Consider the following 6437-nt stretch of genomic DNA (forward strand, 5'->3'; position numbering starts at 1 on the left):
CAATATCCCACAAGACACTAGAGTACAAAAAGGTAGTACGAACAATAACATTGACATATATCAGAAGCACATGCGGAACAACGAAATGTACATATGCCTTTCGAGTCAATACGATACAAACAGAATCTTTCACAAATGTATTCAGATTTAAAAGGAAACAAAAGCAGGAGTGTACAAGGATTTCAAGAAATCACATATGGCTCAATTGAAATAAGAAAGTTAGATGAATTCAATATCCAAAGAAATGAAACTGGAAGAGGCACATATCGAAAGCAAATGCGGAACAATGGGATGCATGTGCCGAATCATTACGCTGAAAACATGAACTTTAGATGATAGCTGCAGACAAATAAATAAAGGACAAAAGTACACAGGAATTTAAGGTAATAATGTAAAGCTTAACTGAAGAGTGTTTGCCGAAATCGATTTCCAAAGAGAAGAAACAAGGAGAGCCGAAATCGACCAAAGCTCGATTCTGGCAGAATTTGATAGGGACATTGTATGAACTATTTAGATAACCAATTATGCTCCAATTTATACAAAATAGGTGTCATTAGAAAGCTTTGTCAATCTAGTTTTATGCAAATCAAGCTTTACAAGATTTGGAATTTACAACCGGGAGTTACAGATAATTTCGTAGCGAAAGGTCAGAAAATATTAGCTCTGTTTTACTGAATCCATAGGGTCGATGAAAGCAGATGTTTCAGTTAGCAATTCTAATCCAAAAATTTCAAATCAGGTATATACAGAAAGTATTTTGAGTCTATCTTCGAATAAATCATACTTTGTATGAATCTGAGTTCATAGCAGAAAGTTATAAGTAGTTAAGCAACAAGAGGTCAGAAATTTCAGTCCCTGTTTTGCAGAATCTGTAGGGTTAATTTAGACAGAAGTTTTAGTAGGCATTTAAACTCCAAATCATTCAATCTTAGTGTCAAAATAAAGATATTTGAGTCTACTTTCAAATGGAATAGGTTTTACCTAATTCAGAGTTTAGTGCTAAAAGTTAGATCGAAAACAATGTACAGAAGTCAGATTACCGAAAAATTTCAGATTCATGGCTTTGTATCAAAAGGAAAGAACGGTTTGGTACTAAGCTGAAATCTTTTGCATTATGAAGAATTAAAAGGAAAACAGAGATTAGGAATTCTGTAGGAAGAGGTTAGAACACTTGCCTTAAACAAATTTGATTCCCAAATGGGGGGAGTTGATGCAAAACCTCAATCAAATCTTCTTCTTCAATTCCTCTTCTTCTTCTTCTTCTTCCCTTCTCTTCTCAAACTCACGTTGGCTGCAACTCTTCAGGTTTATTTTCTTTAACTTTTCATCTAATTATTTGGGTTTTGACTAATGCAAAAGTTGCAAGGTGTCATGCATGCATGAAAGGGGCTAGGTGTCATCTTTAGAGCAAAGATAAGTGGCACCAACCTTAGGTTAGCTAGTGACACATGTCCACTATATTTTTTTTTGTTTTATTTTATTTTTTATTTACTCAATTCTGAATATTCTATAAATCATATCAAAATTTTAATATTTACTCTTAGGTCCTTAGCCATAAACTTTAATATAATATTATTTAATATAAAATAATTATTAAATAATCCTTATTTTTTACAAACAAATATTTTACTAAATTTTCAAAAATGGGGGATGTTACACTCTCCCCTCCTTAGAATAAAATTTAGTCCTCTAAATTTGTCATATCTCTTTCGGCGAAAAGATGAGGATAAACCAGATTTGTTGTCAAGGAATCCCTAACAATAGTAGTTACGTGTAGCAAATAATCTAGTGGTTTAGGTTGAATGCCCAAGTGACAAGCAAAATATTGTGAAACAAAAGACAAGTTGGAGCCAGGATCAAACAAAACTTTTGCATTTCTATTAGAAACATGTAGAATACCTTCAACCACTGATTTAGAGGCTCTGGAATCTTGTTCTGTGATAGCATATACTCTAGCATGGGCTGTAGGCTTAGGGAGTAGTGGCTCTTTCTTCTTGTTTAGTGGGCAGTCTCTGACTTTATGATCTAACTTTCCACAGGCAAAACAGGCTCCAGTCACCCAAAAACACTCACTTGTTTCATGATTACGTCCACATTTTGTACACGATAGAGTTCTTTGCGATGGAGTTCCTTTCTCAAATCTAGGTACCTTTACCTTCTCGTTACTTCTTTCTGCTTCATTTCCTCTCTTACTTTTACCAACAAACTTATCCTTGCTATTCTTGTCCCTGATTTCTTGGATCTCCGCCAAGTCTTTTTCAAGTATGAAAGCTCTTTCTACTACATCAGTGTATACTTGGAGTTTCAAAGCTGATATCCGGCTTCTTATTGCCGGCCTTAATCCTCTTTCAAGTCTTCTTGCTTTCCTATATTCATCATCAATCATATGTGTGGCAAATCTAGAGAGCTCGGTGAATTTAGACTCATATTTGGCTACTGTCAAATTTCCCTGGATGAGATTCAGGAACTCCAATTCTTTCTGCTCTCTGATACAATCCGGAAAATATTTATCATTGAACTTTTCTATAAATACCTTCCAAGTGATTGGCTCTTGTCGAGCTTCAGAAATCCTCTTCATGGTTCGCCACCAGTGCTCAGCCTCTCCTTCTAGCATGAAGGTAGCAAGAGAAACCTTCTTATCATCTGGGCAATTTAAAACATCAAATATTTTCTCCATCCGCATCATCCATTGTTCTGCTACCATTGGATCAGGCTCACCACTAAAACTGGGAGGACTAAGCTTCTCAAACTGTTCAATTCCCAACCCAGTCTAGTTTGAATTCCCAACTTCATCATTTCTTCCTTGTCGGACTTGTTATTGCATTACTTGTGTAATCGACTCTAGAGTTTTCATAATTCCACTCAATTGATCAGAAGTAGATGCAACAGGAGTACCAGATGACCTCGTCATCCTTGCTTCCTAAAAATAACAAAAGAAAACTTTTGATCAATCTCTAAATAGAAATCACTAAACCTCAAAATTTATTACACATCTAGCATATCAAAATTCTTAGAAATCCTCAAATCATGCTCTGATACCACTCTGTCACGCCCCCCCTGAATTATCACATTCAGGAAGTGTGACCCTGTCTAAAAATCAATAATATTATAATTCATCAATCAATTCAATCCAGGATCCAATCTAACAATTTGAGGATACTAAGAATCATTCAAAAAATCTCTATTCACAATTCATAAACCTGTACATTACATAATCATAATCCACTTCACTCAGAGATTCACAAAATCCAAAGACAACTCAACTAAACATCAACCACACCACAAATCCATAATCATAGAAGTATATACAATCACAAAAAGATAATTGTTTACCATGAGTTCTTATCCTTACACATATTAAACTTATCATTCCATACACATGAGCGGTCCTTTGACATTTTACAACACATAAGTATCAATAGATCCTTAACATTACATCAGAAGTAAAGTTTACTATACAACAAAAACCATCATCCAACAAAGATTAGCTCAAAAATCTTCTAGCCTTTCATTGCTTTAACCCAATTTTAGCTTTTCAGTGCGTGACAAGCTACCCTGAAAAATTTATATAGCAACGGGGTGAGCATAAAGAGCTCAGCAAGCGTCTAACATATCCATGGCGATAGGAGAAGTTCAAGCAAGCTTAGTATCAAGATACAAAAGTAGAAATACAAGTCTTCATTTGAAGTCATCTCATTTGATATAAAATCACAAAGGTTTACCTCGTTCAAAAACAGGCATTAGATATAACAATAGGAGAAAGGAAATTGGAGCATATCATTGGCATAAGGAGCATATCGATGACATATGGTAATTTCAAGGCATAACAAGGACGTAAAGAGCATTTTAGATATCAATGGCATATGAAAATATTCGGAACATATCAATAGTGAATGAAATGCTTCAGAACGTATCAATGGCATATGGAAATATTTCGGAAGCATAAGAAGCATTTTAGAATATATCAAAGAACAAATATGAAATAGAAGCTCAAACGTCGTACTCTAGCATACTGCATGTGAGGATTAACTCAGTGGTGGCTCCACGCCGTGATGAGTTCTCGACTCCATCCACGGGTAGCCCTTTCCTACTCGAGCCCTCTCACCCTGCCCAAGTGCTAGGTCGGCTCTGAATTTTATATCAAACAGATAGAAGGTGAAGTGGGATCATAACATAATATGGTCCATCCATTTCTGGATGATCACGCATAAGTCTCCCACGTCTGGGAGCTCCATCCACCCACGTCTGAGTGAAGTCAATGGGGCCGGCAGAGCAATCGCGGGCTCTAAGCATAACTCCCTTTACCATTTCTGGCAAAGGTTCACAATATCCCACAAGACACTAGAGTACAAAAAGGTAGTACGAACAATAACATTGACATATATCAGAAGCACATGCGGAACAACGAAATGTACATATGCCTTTCGAGTCAATACGATACAAACAGAATCTTTCACAAATGTATTCAGATTTAAAAGGAAACAAAAGCAGGAGTGTACAAGGATTTCAAGAAATCACATATGGCTCAATTGAAATAAGAAAGTTAGATGAATTCAATATCCAAAGAAATGAAACTGGAAGAGGCACATATCGAAAGCAAATGCGGAACAATGGGATGCATGTGCCGAATCATTACGCTGAAAACATGAACTTTAGATGATAGCTGCAGACAAATAAATAAAGGACAAAAGTACACAGGAATTTAAGGTAATAATGTAAAGCTTAACTGAAGAGTGTTTGCCGAAATCGATTTCCAAAGAGAAGAAACAAGGAGAGCCGAAATCGACCAAAGCTCGATTCTGGCAGAATTTGATAGGGACATTGTATGAACTATTTAGATAACCAATTATGCTCCAATTTATACAAAATAGGTGTCATTAGAAAGCTTTGTCAATCTAGTTTTATGCAAATCAAGCTTTACAAGATTTGGAATTTACAACCGGGAGTTACAGATAATTTCGTAGCGAAAGGTCAGAAAATATTAGCTCTGTTTTACTGAATCCATAGGGTCGATGAAAGCAGATGTTTCAGTTAGCAATTCTAATCCAAAAATTTCAAATCAGGTATATACAGAAAGTATTTTGAGTCTATCTTCGAATAAATCATACTTTGTATGAATCTGAGTTCATAGCAGAAAGTTATAAGTAGTTAAGCAACAAGAGGTCAGAAATTTCAGTCCCTGTTTTGCAGAATCTGTAGGGTTAATTTAGACAGAAGTTTTAGTAGGCATTTAAACTCCAAATCATTCAATCTTAGTGTCAAAATAAAGATATTTGAGTCTACTTTCAAATGGAATAGGTTTTACCTAATTCAGAGTTTAGTGCTAAAAGTTAGATCGAAAACAATGTACAGAAGTCAGATTACCGAAAAATTTCAGATTCATGGCTTTGTATCAAAAGGAAAGAACGGTTTGGTACTAAGCTGAAATCTTTTGCATTATGAAGAATTAAAAGGAAAACAGAGATTAGGAATTCTGTAGGAAGAGGTTAGAACACTTGCCTTAAACAAATTTGATTCCCAAATGGGGGGAGTTGATGCAAAACCTCAATCAAATCTTCTTCTTCAATTCCTCTTCTTCTTCTTCTTCTTCCCTTCTCTTCTCAAACTCACGTTGGCTGCAACTCTTCAGGTTTATTTTCTTTAACTTTTCATCTAATTATTTGGGTTTTGGCTAATGCAAAAGTTGCAAGGTGTCATGCATGCATGAAAGGGGCTAGGTGTCATCTTTAGAGCAAAGATAAGTGGCACCAACCTTAGGTTAGCTAGTGACACATGTCCACTATATTTTTTTTTGTTTTATTTTATTTTTTATTTACTCAATTCTGAATATTCTATAAATCATATCAAAATTTTAATATTTACTCTTAGGTCCTTAGCCATAAACTTTAATATAATATTATTTAATATAAAATAATTATTAAATAATCCTTATTTTTTACAAACAAATATTTTACTAAATTTTCAAAAATGGGGGATGTTACAACTAGCCGGGTAGTCGATCTTACTCTTGACTTTAACTATACCTCCCCTAGCTTTCAAACTAACAACCTTCTGTATCTTTACTTCAAAGCTGATTCCTATACACCAATAAGAATGGGGCTACTGCCAACAATGCTTCAGCTAATAACTAGGGAAACTGACTATAAGGGCTACTTCTTCTTAGAATAGTTCTCATAATGGAGCTATTGGCAAATAGACTGACTATCCATAACCTCTTTAACCGCTGATACGGAACCATTATATATTGTCCCTTAGCCTCGCACTATGGCTTATAGGAGTCCCTTAGCCTCACACTACTGCTTAGCGGACTAGAACAACACCCTGCCAATCAGACTGAAACTACTAGAAATCAGAATCCACCATAGAGGTATTAAAATAGAACGACTATTGGAAAGAGTGGACCTTAGGAATATGAGAATGCATCCACCCCTTTGTAG

This window comes from Musa acuminata, chromosome BXJ1-3 (assembly GCF_036884655.1).
Source record: "Musa acuminata AAA Group cultivar baxijiao chromosome BXJ1-3, Cavendish_Baxijiao_AAA, whole genome shotgun sequence".
Lineage (NCBI taxonomy): Eukaryota > Viridiplantae > Streptophyta > Magnoliopsida > Zingiberales > Musaceae > Musa > Musa acuminata.